Here is a 19,009-nt window from a genome sequence, read left to right as displayed (position 1 = left end):
TATATTGCACAGCTCATAAATTAAGGGATTATGTCTAGATCTAGGGATGTCATTGTCCCTTCTTTCCTCTGCCCTCATTAGCCCAATCATTGAATATAATGCCCCATTTGGCATGTATCTGTCCAGACACATGCAATAATTGGAATGCCCACAGAGATAACTTACTAAAAGGCCTATGGACCAATTCAAAGCCCTGTCACTATACTCTGTATCCTACAGACTGCTAAGAGGTGACCTGTGTCTGGTGTACAAGGCATTCTCCGACTTAGTACTGATGGATTTATTATGCATCAGCAAGTCAAATGGCATCAGACGTACTGTGTCTAGGGATCTAAACCTCATCCACAACATAATCAGAATGGTTTGGTTTGGAGGGATGGGTATATCTCCCAGAGGTTACCACTGCTCAGGATCAGACTCCCCATCCACATAAAACAAAGTTCATTGAATCTATGGGTGAGAAACATAAACTTTACTACAGGACTACCTCCGTACTACTGATGAACAGAGGCAGCTCCTAAATGTGTTATCCTATGCACGGATCCCCTTACATTATCAGTGGCATGATCCCAGTCATCCTTTGGGATAATGTATATTTATCAACCATGAGACAGGTAAGGCCAGTCTATAGCCAAATGGGATAGGTTAATTCGAGCTCAAAAAGGGAAATTGGCTAGTCTTTAAAATGACCCACAAGAGCAGCTAGCTTAGTACTTCTCTATGAGAGAATCACAGTAATTTTGAACACTTTGAAATTAATAAGAAGATAAAAGCTAACCGTGCACAAGCCTTTATCAAGTATTTATAGTTGCTCTGACTCTGATTACCTCTTACTTCAGGTAAGAAATCAATAGAAGAAAAATGTTAATTTGAGTAGTTATTCGAGGGAAGGGGTTCCATAGACTTAACTTTTGATATCGGTTTCCCTACTACTGAGGTGATATTGAGGTAAGAGTCTTGGACGTCTCTTGTATGTTGATATCTGCATCGGCAAAGTACCCATAGAGTTTCTTTGTGTGGTTTTGCAGAAATAGGTTAACATAATCAGTGCAGTTGAAGTTATTCTTTCTTGCTGATAGCAGGAAATTGTGTGCTAATAGTTGACAAACTTTTATTTATCCCTTTGCAGAGGTATGCTAGGAAGCAGTGGTGTACTTGGCTGTGGACTGTTAGTGCTGCAAGCAGGGAGTTTTCTGCTTGCAGTCAACAAGCTGCCATGTTCCTATGCACTAAAAGGCATGGATTCAATTGCACTTTAATATTGGATGGAAAGCTTTGATTGATGGTGTTTGCTATTTCAAACCAAATTGCCTATTTTTGACTTGCTAAATGTATGTCATTCCAGGTAACCTACAGGTTGCTATTTGGAAGATGGCTTGGTGATTCATAATTACAAATCACTCTGGAGTTATTACCAGGGTGATATGATGCAATTTATTCAAAACTCATGCTTCCCTCCATGAAGTAGATAGGATGTTTGCGTTTTAAAGTTTTACCCACTTCAAAAGGGGAGGCTTTTAGTTAAGTGACAGAAGTATGTACTGCAAAGAAAGTTTTACTACTTGCATTATAATGTAGAGGGAAGTATACATTTTATCTTTCCTTACAAAGTTGTACTTTGGTCTGGTTTTGAATTAATTAGACCTGGATGTTCTTCATGTTTCACTGTTGCAGTCATTACATTTGGGTTATCTGCTTGCAGGTAGCCCTCAGTCGGTCTGATTAACAAAGTCTTGGGTCCTGCATCTGTTGCTGTCCCTTCTTCCATGATGTCAGGTCGTCAGGGGTATAAAACATGCAGCCAATGCCATTACATCAGTCTTTCTTGCCTTGCGGTACCTGAAGCAGAAGCAGTTCGCAAGTGCCAGTCGGCCGACTCCTGAAATTTTCATTTTCGAGTTTCAGAACCGAAGTCTTCAACTAAAGCTAAGTACCCCGTTGGGGAAACTTTTTCTTGCTCCTTACCGATGTCAGTAAAAGTTAATAATTGCATTACTTGTGGAGAGCAAATACCTCATAAAGATTTTCATTCGTACTGTATTCCTTGCCTGGGCCCTGACCACGACGTACCTTGCTGTCAGTTTTGTGCTTTATTTAATCAGCGTACTATCCATCGTTGGTATATTTTCGCCTCTAAATATTTTGGTTCTCGGTTTAATTATCCAGAAATATCGTCGGTTAGCCATCTGACTACCGGGATTCCAAAAAATTCAAAGATAAAGAAAGAGACAGGCCGCCGAGATCCAAAACTGCCGACGACGCTTCTCCTAAGCCAGTCGCCAGTTTGCTGGTACTCAGTGAGGTGCTTTCGCAGCCCCTGATACCTGCTACTTTTGATTCGCAGGCCTCTACTGAGACCCATTCGAGTCCTGATTCAACTATGGAACCCACAGATGTCTCTAAATTGGATGGGTCCGGAGCCGCTGTGCAGGCACCGGCTTCTGAGGGTGTATTCAGGCCTACGCACTTGCATATTAAACCAACGCCTCCTTCTTTATTTAGGCCTAAATCTCGATCCATGCCTAAAAAACTGACGTCCAGCCCACATGCTCAGGCCTCTATGCCTAAAAAACAAATGATAAGAATGGCTGAAGATCTAATAACTCTAATCAAGGGTAGCCAACCCCCCCCCCCTCTTCTAAGAGGCCTAGGACTGAAGTTGATTATGAATAGTCTGATCAGGATTCTGTTTTTTCTAATTCTTCTGTTGATCTGAATTTGCTCTTATCTACTTATGAAGATTTTGATGCAGAGGACTCCATTCCCTCTGCCTCCCCTTCTGAGGATTTTTCTTTTGGGGAAACCTTGCATACTCTAAGGGAGCATTTCCACTGGGAAAGCCAGTTTCAAAAAAGAGGCTTCGGAATTTCCTTCTCCTAGCATAGACCTTTAGCTATTCCTCCTGTACTAGACATTGTTGATGATGCTTTTTCGGAATCTAGTTTGGCCCCTGATTCCCTGCCTCCTGCTCCCAGAAAACCTGACAAGATACTGCAGGGTCCCAGAGTCCCACAAGTTCCTTTTTAAAAATCCTATTGCAGATCCAGAGAGTATTTCACAGGGGCCCAAGGGCATCAAGGCTTCTACTGCTAAAAATCCTACCCCTTCTGATAGAGACTCCAGGGCACTGGATAGATGGGGTAAGAAGGTTTACACTTCTGCAACCTTGGCCATTAGGGCTTTAAACTGACAGTTTCAAATGTTAAAGTATCAGCAGCATGTTATTAGATTGCTTAAACAGAAAATGATGTAATTCCTGACTGTGTGGAAAGTAAAGAATTACAGAATTTAATGCATTCTTCTGAACAAGTATGAAAGCATACTGTGCAATGTGGTTTTGATTCATTAGAGGCCTCTTGCAGGGCTGCTGTTACTGGGTCTGTGCTCAGAAGGCATGCTTGGCTTAAGGAGCAATCTTTGCCTGATCATGTTAAAGCTAAATTGTTGGATGCTCCTTTAAATCAGGACTGCCTGTTTGGCAACAAGGCTGAGGAAATTCTTAAAAAGATGGAAGATAAAGCTAAATCTATGTAAACTGTTAAAGATTTTTTACAAGTTCAGGCTCCTAGATTTAGTAGGCACTGGCCCTCTAAGAATTGGTCCTTTCCAGCCCCTTCCAGGTCTTCTCAAGCCAAACCCAGACACAGCAAAAAACCCAGGTTTCAGTCCCAGGGGGGACACAGAACTAAGCAGTGGGGGGCCTCCACTTCCAAATCTGGGAATAATAAGACTCCCCCTATGGTAAACTGTCTCAATGACTTCCTTTTAAAATTTCCAAGCACTTATCAAATGACTGCCCCTTTGGGGGGAAAGATTGCTCTTCATGCAAATAATTGGGAACTCATTATCCAGGACAAGTGGGTTTTAAATATAGTGTCCCAGGGATACAGATTTCACTTCCACACGTTGCCAGCACCAAGCGGGTGGCCGCACCTACCCCTAAAATCAGTGGGCAGAGGCCCAAAAACGAGTACTTTATCTCTTAAGCATGGGGGCTATTCAACTGGTACCAGAAGAGGAAAAGGGACAAGGTTTCTACTAGAGACTTTTCCAGGTACCCAGAAAAGACCATTCATGGTGTCCTATCCTGGACCTGTCTACTCTAAACATCTTTTTGGAGATTCCAAAATTCAAGATGCTGACTCTTCACCAATTACTTCCTATGCTAAGCAAAGATGCCTGGTTGACAACACTAGATTTAAAAGAAGCATACCTGCACATCCCAATTGGGGAATCTTGCAGAAGATACCTACGCTTCAAAGCAGGCTATACTGCCCTTTGGCTTATCTACTGCGCCCAGGGTATTCACAAAGTGCCTAGCTCCAGTTATTGCATTTTGCAGGAAAAGAAGTATTCAAATATACCCATACCTGGACGATTGTCTAATTCAGGCAGAAAGCTAGGACATACTTTTGAATCATCTGGCCTTTGTACAAAGAGTTCTAACTTGTCTGGGGTACACCATAAACGAAAAGAAATCACACTTGGTACCCTGTCAACAAATTATATTCCTGGGAGCAAGCTTGAATACAACTTCCCAGATGGCTTACCTCATGCCAGAGAAACAAATTCATTTGACAACCTACTTCAAACAAGTGGTCACAAAAACCCTGCTATCTGCAAGACAAATACTGCAAGCCTTGGGGTTCATGGCCTCCTGCATTCTTCTAATTCCATATGCAAGACTGCATATGAGGAAGCTACAATGGTTATCTAAAAAGCCTGTGGTGTCAACATTCTCAGGATCTAGAAACAATGATTCGTATCATACCTTGCCTACACCTAGAGTTCCTTTGGTGGGCAGAGACCTGCCACCAAAACAAGGGACTACCTTTCACACCACCCCCTGCCGCCCAAACCCTAACAATAGACGCATCAGACTGTGCATGGGGGGCTCACCTGGCAGGGAAGTGCATTCAGGGCAAATGGAACCCAAGTCAAATGCACCTGCATATCAATCAAAAAGAAATGTTAGCTGTACAGAATGCTCTGACAGCCTTCAAGGACCACATTATTCCAGGACAACTAATGGTAAAGACGGGACAACACCACTGTTATGTGGTACATAAACAAGCAGGGGGGTACACATTCTTACCCCCTCTGCCGACTAGTCATGGCATTGTGGAACACAGCCTTGAGCTACCAAGTGCACCTACAAGCTCAATTCCTGCCAGGAAAATTAATACACTGGCAGACGGACTTAGCAGAAACCTCATGGATCCACACGAGTGGAAACTGGAACCAAGGATTTTCAACATGTTGACGAGCAAATGGGGGAGCCCAGATATAGACCTGTTTGCCTCTCCCCAGAACTACCAATTGGACAAACTTTGCACAAGGACTCCCCACAAAACAAGCCTGGAAAGTGGATACTCTGTCCTTCAGCTGGAAAAACCTATCAGTCTATGCCTTCCCTCTTCTGCCTCTGCTCTCCAAAGTACTACTAAAAATCAAACAGGAGAAACCAAGGATGATTTTGATTGCACCAGACTGGCCGCGCCAACACTGGTACCCCCTCCTGCGCATTGTGTCACAGTTATCCCCATGGCACCTGCCTCAGACTCCTTCCCTGTTGTCTCAGCAGGAGAACCAGATTCTGCACCCTCAGCTTCTAACACTGAACCTTGCAGCCTGGCTAATTACATAATCTCTCCTTTACCATCCCTCAGTAAACCTGTGATGGATATCATTTTATAGACAAGGAGGCCTAATACTATAAAATCTTATGCTGAAAAATGGAAAAGATTCTGTGCCTGGAACCAGTCTCTAGGGATGAGCACAACAGTGCCCAATTTACCTCAGATTTTACAATACTTAACTGAGATGCTTCACAAGGGCCTGTCTTTTTCCTCCATTAAAATCCACGCCTCAGCCATTTCAGCTCATTATAACACAGAACCTCCCCTCTTCTCTCATCCACTGCTCAAGCAGTTCCTCAGAGGGGCCAAAAATTTAAGACCACCCAGGAGAGCTCCAACCCTAGCCTGGGACCTTAACTTTGTCTTGGAGAAACTCACTCTACTTCCTTTCGAGCCAGCTGCTACTGCAGACTTAAAATTTCTTTCTTGGAAAACAGCTTTCCTTTTAGCAATCACTTCAGCTAGAAGGGTATCTGAATTACAGACTCACGGCAGTGGAGCCTTTCATCATCTTTCATGCGAACAGGGTGTCCCTCAGAACCAATCCATCCTTCATGCCCAGCGTGGTATCCAGTGTGGCTCTTAATTAGTCCATTCATTTGCCAACCTTCTTTCCCAATCCACAGAATAAAGGGGAACGGATACTGCATTCCTTAGATGTGCACCGACAACTTAGTTTCTGCTTGGACAGGACTAAACCTCAAAGGAAATCTGAACAACTGCTGGTGGCATTTACTGCAGAGGCAGAGGGGAAGGCTATTTCAAAGCAAACCATTTCTAAATGGATAAGACATTGCATTCAGTTCTGCTATAAGCACCATGGAAAACCTATCCCCCAGGGGATCAGACCTCTCCACCAGGGCTGCATCTACCTCTACAGCCTTTCTCAGAGGCGTCCCTACCAGGGACATCCTAGAAGCTGCTACCTGGAGTTAGGTACATATTTTCACCAAGCATTATCATTTGCCAATTTTCTCTAAATCCAGAGCTGGCTTTGCCACTGTAGTCTTGCAGGGCCTTATAGCTGGCCCTAATGCTATCTAAATTCCTCCTCCCAACCATAGCTTTGGGAATCTACCCAAATGTAATGACTGCAACTGTGAAACACGAAGAACATAGTACAGTTGTGTACACTTACCATAAATGTAGATGTTCGAGTGTCTTCACTGTTGCAGTCCTGGTTACCCTCCCTCTAGCCCCCTAACTTATAGGTTCATAGGTTCATACTAGGCCATCTGCCCTAGGGCATTTATAAGCCTAGCCAGTGTGTGTTTGGCTTTCGCCGCCCATTTTAAATTAATTTTGCTATGCCCTTTTTCGAGGTTAGTATACTGTGCCTCTGTCTAACAGTGACAGAGAAATGATACCCGGGGTAAACCTACGATCTCCCATCCACTCATCAAGATTCCTCTTGAAGAGAGTCAATGAGGGACTCTGCCTAACCTGGACTAGGATTTTATTCCAGAGTGAAGGGAGCCTCTGGGTTATGAATCTGTCCCTCCAGCATGTCCTATTTATTTCAGTGCTGAGGTTCAACTCTCTCGAGCGCGTAGCTCGATGGGATTTGGATTTTCTGAGGTGAGCATGTCCATAATTCCGGGTTGGACATGGCTTTATACGTCAGGCACAGATCGCCTCTGAGCAGGCGGTATGCCACTGAGTAGAGCTGGAGTTTCTTTAACCAGGCAGCATATGACATCTGTTTGAGCCCCTTGATCCTCTTGGTGAGGTACTTTTGGGGTCTTTCCAGTTGCTGCAGGTGTCTGGTAAGGTACATCCCAAAAGGGGCATTGTACTCAATTATGGGCTTGATGAGGGATGAGTAAAGAGGCACGATGACCTCCCCTGATCTAGATGTGAATCCCTTCATGATTAGGTGGGCTATATAAAATGTTTTTCTAACCACTTTGGCCATGTGTTTGTCAAATGAGAGATTGCTATCAACTTGGGTCCCCAGGTCCCTAATTACTTCTTCTGTACTTAGTGGATTACCACCTATGTGGTAATTTGTGGGCACTTAGTTTTTGCCAAAGGGGATGACTATACACTTTTTGGTGTTTAACTTGAGGCCATGGCTCTGGCACCAGTTGTCTGTTTCTATGAGGCCCTTTTGGAGGATGCTTGTGTCGGCTGGAGAGTCGATTATGGCGCCCAGTTTGCAGTCATCTGCGAACTTGGTCAGCCACAGTCCTTTCGTGTTGGCCTGTACCTCTGAGAAATATATACCGAACAAGAGAGGTCCCAGGATTGAGCCTTGTGGGACGCCACTTGTAACTGGTTTGGAGTCTGACATGGCTCCAGCAATTCTAACCATGTGAGTTCTGTCCTTGAGCCAGTTTGCAACCCATCTAATGACATAGGGGTTTATATTTAAGCTGGTGAGCTTATCTATAATGCTCGAGTGGGGTATTGTATCGAAGGCTTTTGCGAGGTCCAAGTAGGCTGTGTGGACCACCTTCCCCTCGTCAATGGCCTTGGTGACTGTTTCAAAGAAATTGACCAGGTTTAACAGGCAAGATCTGCCCTTAAAGCCGAACAGGGTAGGATCCAGTGTCTGTAGGAACCCATTATCTTTATTTATGAGGTCCATGATGATCCTTTCCATAGCTTTGCAGACCAAGCTGGTCAGGCTTATGGGGCGATAGTTTCCAGGATCCGTTGAGGCACCACCTTTGTGGAGAGGGACCACTGTTGCTTTACGCCACTCTTTGGGTACATATCCTGTAGTAAGGCTGAGATTGAACAGTAGTTTTATGTTTGGGTTTAGCTCTTCTTGGAGTTCATGTAAGACGCAGCCCGAGACACCGTCTGGTCCCATTGATGCTGTGTTTTTTGCTTTGGAGAGGGCGGCTCTTACCCAAGCATCTGAGATGTCAGGGGGCAGCACTCTGCTGGGATAGATATTTGCCCTTTTGGTGGTGGGGGAGAGGTTTGCGCTGAACCTGTCAGCTAGGATGTTGGCAATGTCTGTGGGTTCGCTGTATTTTGTGTCATTTTGGACTAATTCTGAGCATATCTGGGAATTCCCACCCAGGTTCCTAACATAACTAAAGAAAGCCTTGTGATTATCCTTGGTGTCCTGTGCAATTTTTCTCTCAAAGCTGGCCTTAGATGATTTTATGAGTGCCGTAGTTTTTGCTAATACTGATCAGAGATGCCTTCCCTTTTTGGGATTTTGCTCTATCATGTAGTAGCTTCCTCCTCCTATTGTATAGTTTGTTTATGGCTGGGGTCCACCAGACAGGACGTCTCCCTTTGGAGGACTGGGTCTTGGTTTTATTTGGGATTGCATGATCCATGCATTCCTGAAGGTGTTCATAGAATGCGTTTATAAAGGATTCTGCGGTCTGGGCCTTATTTTCCATAGGCCCGGGGGCTTTGAAGGATTCCACCTCGGTTTTGAGGAGTGTGAAATTTGCTTTAGAGAAGATGTTCATTGTGTTACCCTGCTGCAGTCATCACACTTGGGTTATCCTGTCGTCAGGCAGTCCTGCAGTCAGCCGGAATTCCAAAGTCTTGGTCCGGTGTCGGTTGCTGTCGCTTCTTCCCTGACGTCAGTGCACCAGGGGTATATATAATGCATCCAACGCCATTTTCTTCAGTCTTTCTTGCCGCGCGGTGCCCGAAGCAGAAGCAGTTCGCAAGTGCCGGTCGGCCGACTCCTGAGATTTTCGAAGTCGAATTTCAGATCCGAAGTCTTCAATAAAGCTAAGTACCCCGTTGGGGAAACTTTTCTTGCCTCAGACCGATGTCAGAAAAAGTTAACAATTGTATTTCTTGTGGGAAGCAAATACCTTATAAGGATTTTCATTCTTACTGCATACCTTGCCTAGGCCCAGACCACGACGTCACTGGTTGTCGTTTTTGTGCTAGGTTTAATAAGCGTACTATAAAAAGACGCTTTGATTTCGCACGACACTGCTTCGGTAGAAAATTTAACTACACTATGCCGTCGGAGCAACCGACTACCGGCATGCACAAAAAACGCAAGGGTAAGGACAGGCAGCCTAGACCCAAACCAGACTCCGAGGCCTCGGCTGGTCCGGTCTCCGGTTCACCAGTCTTCAGTGAGGCTCCGACGCAGCCCCTGACTATCGCAGATTTGGAACCCGAGACCGCTTCGGAACTTTTGGCGGAAAGTACTAGGCCGACACAGCCATTTTGTTTAGCCCCTACCAACGACACTGCTGAAAAAGATGTCAGTGGTGCAGAAACACCTTTGGTTTCTGAAGGCGTCTTCAGACCGACAACGCTCACCATTAAAACGTATCCTAAGGCTAAGACCCCTATTAAACCTAAAAAGACTGCACTTCAGTCTCCAGTTCAAGGCCCCATGCCTAAGAAACAGATGCTCAAAATGGCTGAAGATTTGATCTCTTTAATCAGGGGTTCCCAACCCCCACCCGACAAAAGGCCTAGATAAGAGGAAGATTATGCCTCCTCTGAGCAAGTGTCTATTTCCTCAGGCTCCTCTGAGGACCAAGATTACTCCTTCTCCCTTTTTGAAGATTCTAATGCTGAGGATTCTATTCCTTCAGCTTCTCCTCCTGAAGACTACTCCTTTGGGGAAACTTTACACACTGAGGGAACATTTTCACTGGGAAGGTCAGGACTACTCTGACTCAAAGAAAAGGCTCAGAGAGTTTCTTTTACTTCCCCAGCACAGACCACTTGCCATCCCCCCAGTTTTAGACATTGTGGATGATGTTTACTTAGAATCCAGTTTGAACCCAGATTCTCTGCCTCCTGATCCAGCCAAACCTGACAGATACTATAGAGTGCCTGATTCCCACAAATATCTTTATAAAAGCCCTGTTGCTGATCCAGAGACTATCTCCCAGGGTCCCAAAGGGGCTAAGGCTTCTATGGCAAAAAATCCTGTACCCTCTGAAAGGGATTCCAGAGCACTAGACAGGTGGGGGAAAAAGGTTTACACCTCAGCCACTCTAGCTATGAGGGCACTAAATTGCCAATTTCACATGCTAAATTATCAGCAATTTCTAACGTCTCAGTTAAAAAATGAGCATACTCCCTCAACAGTCTGAATTGAAAGAAATGCAGGATCTGTTGCATGCAACTGAACAGGTGGGCAAACGTACTTTACAATGTGGGTTTGATTCTTTGGAGGCTTCCTGCAGAGCAGCTGTCACTGGGTCTGTTATACGTAGGCATGCTTGGTTAAAGGAACAAACTCTGCCTGATCATGTTAAAGCAAAGCTTCTAGATGCTCCCTTGCAGCAGGATGTTCTTTTTGGAGTTAAAGCAGAAGTCGTCTTAAAGAAAATGGAGGATAAGGCAAAATCTATGCAGACAGTCAAAGATTTCCTACAGGTGCAGCCCCCTTGCTTCAGCAGAAATTGTCCAACAAAATATTGGTCCTTTCCAACTACTGACAGACCACAGAGGGGTAAATACAGACGTCCAAGAGGCAGAGGGCAACCACATGCCCAGTACAAACCTCAACAATGGGGCACTGCAACACAGAAGGGAGGAGAAGACAGGTCCCAAACTACCAGAAGGCAAACTCAGTGACTTGCACCTCATCTGGCCAAGCAACACTCTCTTGGCAGCCCCCTTGGGAGGAAAACTCACACTTTTTTCAGCCAACTGGCACATTGTCACAAAGAACAAATGGGTCCTAGACATAATATCACGAGGATACAGATTCCATTTTCACACCTTGCCAATGAAAAGAGGAATGCCAAACCTGCCACAAAATCAATGGGCAGAGGCACAAAAACAAATTACAGCTCTCATGGACATGAGAGCCATTCAACTGGTACCTACTCGAGAGCAAGGCCAAGGATTTTACTCGAGACTCTTTCTAGTTCCCAGAAAGGACAATGCCTGGAGACCAATTCTGGACCTTTCAATTCTAAACACCTTCTTACAAGTACCCAAATTCAAGATGCTAACACTACAGCAGCTTCTTCCCATGTTGGGCAAGAAAGCATGGCTAGTAACGTTGGACCTCAAGGAGGCATACTTGCATGTCCCTATCAGACAAAGTTGCAGAAGATACCTCCGTTTCATTGCAGGTTCAACCCATTCCCAATTCTCTGCACTGCCCTTTGGCTTATCTACTGCGCCCAGGGTCTTCACAAAATGCCTGGCACCAGTAATTGCATACTGCAGACAAAGAGGAATTCAAATATACCCATACCTGGACAACTGCCTCATTCAAGCACAAAGCAAGGACATCCTCTTACAACATCTGGCTTTTGTAAAACATCTTCTAAGTTGCCTGGGGTACACAGTAAACGAAAAGAAATCAAAACTAGTACCCTCACAAAATATGACATTCCTGGGTGCCAGCTTGAATACAACGGCCCAGAAGGCTTATCTGACACCAGGCAAACAACTTCAACTGATTCAATATTCCAAAACAATGGCAACAAAGACCCAATTACCTGCAAGAAAAATTCTGCAGGCCTTGGGCTTCATGGCATCTTGCATATTACTAATACCATTTGCAAAGCTGCATATGAGGAAATTACACTGGTACCTAAAAAGCGTATGGTCTCAACACAGCCACAGCTTGGACACAATGATATCTCTCATTCCCTGCCTACAACAGAAGTTTCTATGGTGGTCACAGGCATGTCACCTCAACAAGGGTCAGCCTTTCACCTTGCCCCCAGCCAGGCAAACTATGACAACAGATGCATCGGACTACGCCTGGGGGCACACATGGCAGGACAGTGCGTTCAAGGCGTATGGACTGCAGATCAAAGGAATCTGCACATCAATCAAAAATAAATGCTAGCTGTACAGAATGCTCTGACAGCCTTCAAGAATCTATTACATCCAGGACAACTTACAATAAGGATGGACAACACCACAGTAATGTGGTACATAAACAAACAAGGGGGTACACGCTCCTACCCTCTATGCAGGCAAGCAATGACCTTGTGGAACACAGCTCTGGCTTACCAAGTTCAGTTACAAGCTCAATTCCTGCCAGGAAAAAAGAACACATTGGCAGACGACCTCAGCAGAAACATCATGGATCCCCACTAGTGGAAACTGGATCCACAAGTATTTCCAATGATAACTCAAAAATGGGGCCTTCCAGACATAGACCTGTTTGCCAGTCCTCAAAACTATCAACTGACAAAATTTTGTACAAGGACACTTCACCATCAAGCTTGGAAAGTGGATGCACTCTCATTCAGTTGGAAAAACCTGACAGTATATTCCTTCTCTCCATTGCCTCTCCTCACAAAGGTGCTTCTGAAAGTCAGAAAGGAGACCACGACTGATACTCAAAGCCCCAGACTGGCCACGCCAGCACTGGTACCCACTATTGAGGAATATGGCCCAGGGCCCACCTTGGATTTTACCACAAATTACCCATTTGCTCACACAGCAAAACAATCAGATTCTTCACAGCCAGCTCAAAACCTTAAATCTGGCTGCATGGCAAATCACCTAAGCATCCAGCCAGCTCCTCTTTCCCAAACAGTTATAGGTGAAATTCTGGAAGCTAGGAGGCCCAGCACCAGGAAGGCCTATTCGGACAAATGGAAAAGGTTTTGTGCCTGGAACCAAGCTAAAGGCCAAAACACACTTCAGCCTCACATGCCTCAGATTCTACAGTATTTAACTGAGATGTTGCACAAAGGACTTTCTTTTTCTTCCATTAAAATCCATGCATCAGCTATTTCAGCCCACTGCAACAAGGAACCACCCTTATTTTCGCATCCACTTCTAAGGCAGTTCCTCAGAGGGGCAAAAAACATTAGGCCCCCCAGGAGAGCACCTACACCAACATGGGACCTCAATTTTGTTCTGGAAAAACTTACGCTACCTCCCTTTGAACCAGCTTTCTCTGCAGATCTACAGTTCCCATCATGGAAGACTGCCCTGCTGCTAGCAATAACTTCAGCTAGAAGAGTCTCAGAGCTGCAGGCACTAATGGCAGTGGAGCCTTTCCTCATTTTCCATCAAGACAGAGTTTCTCTACGAACTAATCCTTCCTTCATGCCTAAGGTGGTTTCCAGTGTGGCTTTAAATCAAACCATTCACTTACCCACCTTCTTCCCAAATCCACAGAACAAAGGAGAAAGACTCCTGCATTCCTTGGACATTCACAGGCAACTTTGTTACTACTTGGATAAAACTAAGGCTTTCAGAAAATCTGACCAGCTCTTTGTATCCTATGCTACAGCTTCACAAGGGAAGGCTATATCAAAACAAACCATTTCCAAATGGATAGGACATTGCATTCGTTTTTGCTATACCCATCATGGAAAACCAGTTCCTGCTACCATTAGGCCTCACTCTACCAGGGCAACAGCTACATCTACAGCCTTCCTCAGGGGGGTTCCAACCAAGGAGATTTTGGAAGCTGCAACTTGGAGTTCAGTACACACCTTTACCAAACACTATCACTTGCCACTTTACTCTAAGACTAGGGCTGGCTTCGCCACTGCAGTTCTGCAGGGCCTTCTAGCCTCCTCTAACCCTCTATAACTCCTCCACCCGTCCTTAGCTTTGGGATTCTACTCGTGTGATGACTGCAGCAGGGTAACATGATGAACATAGTACAGTTTTGTACCTACCATGAATGTAGATGTTCGAGTGTACACCCTGCTGCAGTCCAGGTTACCCTCCCTCCATCCCCTCTGATCTAACTAGCTAAATCTCCACAATACCTTCCTGATGTATTTGCTTATAGCTGGAGGGATTTTGTGTTTGTGCAAAAATTACTTAATTTGGTACTAATTACTGACAACCTTTTTGGGGGCACCTGACATCTGGGGCAAGAAAAACTGAAGAAAATGGCGTCGGATGCATTATATATACCCCTGGCGCACTGATGTCAGGGAAGAAGCGACAGCAACCGACGCTGGACCAAGACTTTGGAATTCCGGCCGACTGCAGGACCGCCTGACGACAGGATAACCCAAGTGTGATGACTGCAGCAGGGTGTACACTCGAACAATTACATTTATGGTAGGTACAAAACTGTACTTTTTTCACTGTGGTTTTCTGGGCAGGGGGTGGGGTCGGGATGTGAATATCCAGTGAGATTAGTTTATGGTCTGATCTTACCAGTGAGGGATACACTTCTGGTCTGGAGCATAGAGTCCCCATGTTGGTGATGATCAGGTCCAGTATGTTTTCCCCTCTCGTGGGAGTGGTAACAAGTTGTTCCATAGCATTTGAGTTTATAAATTCTAGGAACCTTTGGGCTAGGGTGTTGGAGCTAGAGTAATGCTCCCAGTCTGTGTTTGGGTAGTTGAAGTCGCCCAGTATAATGGTGTTTGGAGAGACCTTCATATTTTCCAGTGTTCTCAGGAGGGCCGAGTGGGGTTCCTGGGTTTGGGAGGGTGGTCTGTAGCAGGCTGTAAACTGGAAGGCAGTTTTACCCACTGTTAGTTGCACATGGATAGTCTCTGATGCTTCATGCTGTGCCACCAACCTGGAGGTGTGGGTATCTTTGACGAATATTGATGCTCCCCCTCCTTTTGTGGTTCGGTCCAAGTTTTGGGGCTGAAAAGCATGGTATGAGGTATAACCTGGTAGTGCTGGGGTGCTCTTGGGAGCCTTGAACCAGGTTTCTGTTACTGCATAGATATCTATGTTCTCCATGCTAAGGAGAGTTTCGAGTGCGTGCATCTTGAGGTTTAGACTTCTGGCGTTGAGTAGCATTACTCTTAGTTTCTTATCCCTTGAGATACCTATGGAGGTGGCTTTGTTTTTTGAGCCTTGCCTAAAAAAGGCACTATGGGGGTACAAGAGCCTTTGCCAATATCCGAAAGCCCAGGGGTGACAGGTGCAAGCCGTCCCTAGCGAAGCATCGTGGCTTGTCGAGCATGTCATCCCAGGCTGACAGGCATTGGATCCCCTTTGAATGACACCAATACTCAAGCCAATTGTTGAAATTGATCATCTTGTCTTCATATTGTGGCATCATTCTTGGTGAGGGTAAGATGCTACTCAAGGTCAGGGTCATACCGGCCTGGGCTTACATGCTCAGAGAGCTCCTCTGTCTCTTTTCATGTAGTCCAGGGAGGTACGTCTCAGGTCATTCACACCAGCATGGACAATGACTGAGTCATATTTGTACTTGCCTTGGAGTGACCTGAGTGCTTGTGTTATGTGGCGGATCCTAGCGCCCGACAGGCAGCTCACCGTGACCTTCTCCTTGTTCAGCCTGGTGAGCAGGACGTCAGTGTGCCTGACGATAGTCACCTATTACAAGTGTATCAGGTGTGTTGTTTAGCCTTAAGGGCTGTGACTGTTCGGCACACTGGCTTTGTGAGCTATGTGTTGCATGTGTTTTGTTTTGGGGTAGCGGTTGCTTGGCTGTCTGCTTTGGAGGTCTCTGCTGCTTAGGCAGATTTTTATTTTGAGCCTCCGAGTATGTTTTTGTGTGTTTATGTGTTTGGTTTGCTGTCGTGGTAGGTCTATGTGAGACTGGAATTGTAGTGAGTGTGGTTTCCTTCTCCTCCTGACTGGTTACGCCAGTACTGAGTTGAGAGAGCTTAGCCTCCAGTTTGGCTATATGGTTGCATCTCTCACATGTGTTGGAATTTGTTGGGAGGAGGAGAGGGTTGTCTGTGTACATGAGGCAGTTGTAACATTGCCTCAAGATTCCCAGATTCACCAGCTGGACTGGAGAGGAGATTGACAACTGACCTTTGGACATGCTAGAATAGTATTGGGAATTCCTTTATAATTGAAAAAGGGCCAATGGGGAGCAAGGTACTCAAGGAGTTTGTGAGGGTGTAGTGCTTTTAATTTTTAGTGCTGACTTATATAATTGCTTTAGTGAGCAAGTGCCAGGTAACTTAAATGCAATGTGTTACAGGTAACTTAAATGCAAAAACGACAAACAGTAACTTTCTTTCAAGTGAAACAAGGAAATAAGTACAGTAAGCAATGCAGATATCACTAGGGATCCACAGAAGCTGAAAAGCCACGCTTTAGGTGGAATTAGTGTTTCAGGAAATAACAAGCAAACAAACAACAAGCATACAAATAAAGCTAGATTCAGCAGGCCTGGATCTAGTCTATGCTACAGCAAACAAGGTGTACCAATTTCAGTAAGAAATAGTTCAGATATGCAGGCACTATAAGCCTTTAACCAGAAATTCCCAGCTCAGAAGGGCAGAGTCCAGCCTCTCCTTCCACAAGAATGCAGACCACAAACCTTCTTAATATAAAATAACTGGCCTGAAGCCCAAGTGCTTAAACCAGAACTAATACACTTTTAGAATAACAGACACTGAGCCCTCAATCAGCAGTTCCCAACTTAGAAGGATGTAAGCTACCTGTCCTGCCACCACAGTGCAGGCCACAAACCTTCCTAATGTAAAACAACTGGTCTGAAGCCCAAGTGCTTAATCCAAATGACTTAGAATGATAGCTACACTTTAATCAAGTTACTACCAAGTAGTAATAAATACAACTGAATACTTTAAAGAATACCTGGATTAGTGCTCAAGTTATACAAACAAAGCTAGATTCAGCAGGCCTGGATCTAGTCTATGCTACAGCAAACAAGGTGTACCAATTTCAGTAAGAAGCAGTTCATATATGCAGGCACTATAAGCCTTTAACCAGAAATTCCCAGCTCAGAAGGGCAGAGTCCAGCCACTCCTCCCACAAGAGTGCAGACCACAAACCCTCTTAATGTAAAATAACTGGCCTGAAGCCCAAGTGCTTAAACCAGAATTAATACACTTTTAGAATAACAGACACTGAGCCCTCAATCAGCAGTTCCCAACTTAGAAGGATGTAAGCTACCTGTTCTGCCACTACAGTGCAGACCACAAACCTTCTTAATGTAAAACAACTGGTCTGAAGCCCAAGTGCTTAAACTAAAAGTCTTAGAATGAGTTACACCAAGCAGTAATAAATACAATTGAGTACTTTTAAGATGACGCAAAAGCAAAATAAAGTAGGAAGAAACACAAATGCAGTAAAAGCAGATAATTTTTTTTTTGGCTATACCTCTACTTTCCTTTACTATGCTTAAAAGCCTTTTTGGTGTATTTGATTTTTTTTGTTGGAGGTATGTCATTGTATTTTTATATTTAATTGCTTCCCATTAGGGGGTGCACCTGACATCTGGGGCAAGGAAAACTGATGTAATGGCATCGGCTGCATGTTTTATACCCCTGACGACCTGACGTCATGGAAGAAGGGACAGCAACCGATGCAGGACCCAATACTTTGTTAATCAGGCCGACTGAGGGCTACCTGCAAGCAGATAACTCAAATGTAATGACTGCAACAGTGAAACACTTGAACGTCTACATTTATGGTAAGTGTACACAACTGTACTTTATGCTGCATAGATCATGTTAAGTTGTATGAGAAGAAACTGTTTGAAATGTAACTTTTCTAACAAATGTACTATATGTAAACAGGCAGGTTAAAACATAATTGTTAAGGTTTACCAGAACACTTCTCAACAAATTATAGTTTGTTTTTGTAAAAAAAAAAAGAAATGTTACCTCCATCTGTGACATCAGTTTTGGTGTCAGAAAACAAGCTGATGTTAAATTAAGTGCTAAATTTTGAGGTCCACCTTTTTAGCATGATGGAGTCTCTGTAGGGAACCATCTTTGGCACTCCAAGTGTAGTTGCTTTAATTCTCTTGTATCTCCTCACTACTGTCTTATTCAGCCAGAAGGGGGTATAGCAGTGCATATGCTATGTTTATGTTTTTATGTATTTATTTTGTACAATGAAATATGTTTAAATTCAAACTTTCTCTTTAAGCTTAGTTGCATTTTATTTATTTTTTATGCGGGTGATTTCAGGATTTTTTCAATATTGAAAATATATATTTAACAGTTTCTCATACCTTATTGCATAATTTGAAATTTATCTGACTGAACCTTTATCCATTTAGAAAGGAGATTTTGTATCTAGAGAGTAATATGACCATTTATCCATGCAATTATTTTGTGTCTAGAGAGCAATATGGCTATGTAGTCATGCAATGCAATAAATGAAGAATATTTAATATTTTTAGGGTCTGGCCTAGTGGTATGGTGGCAGAACATCTGGCTGTGTTTTTGATCACCCATGCACAAATAGCATGGAGGCAAAAGGGCCATCCTGGTGGGGAGAAATAAAGGCAATGCCGGTTTTCCTCCCCCAGGGGGATGTGTGTAGGATTAGTGGTTAAGTTTGGAGCGAACACCTCTTATGACCTAAAACTTGGTGTGGTTGGTGGGGTGGCTTTGTGGAAACTAGGTCCCACCCTTCACTTGAAAAACTATTGCACTGTGATGTGCCAGGCATTCAAAGGGACAACAGTTGATGGGCAGAGTTTTCCAAAGTAAGGGTCCTCTTCAGCCTGATGTGGGCCACACAACACCATCTGTTTTCTGTAGCCTCTAAGTTGA

General features: G+C 44.3%; 1 protein-coding gene across 1 annotated transcript in view; it reads left to right on the top strand.

Moving 5' to 3' along the window:
* CHEK2 (checkpoint kinase 2) overlaps positions 1–19,009 on the top strand; it is a 1,207,489-nt gene that overhangs the window by 1,064,198 nt on the left and 124,282 nt on the right. The window lies entirely within an intron of this gene.

Source organism: Protopterus annectens, chromosome 4.part0 (genome assembly GCF_019279795.1).
Source record: "Protopterus annectens isolate FY-2018-M chromosome 4.part0, PAN1.0, whole genome shotgun sequence".
In the NCBI taxonomy this organism is placed as follows: Eukaryota; Metazoa; Chordata; order Ceratodontiformes; family Protopteridae; genus Protopterus; species Protopterus annectens.
Note: the sequence above shows the minus strand (reverse complement) of the source record. Positions and strands in the feature narration are given on the sequence as shown.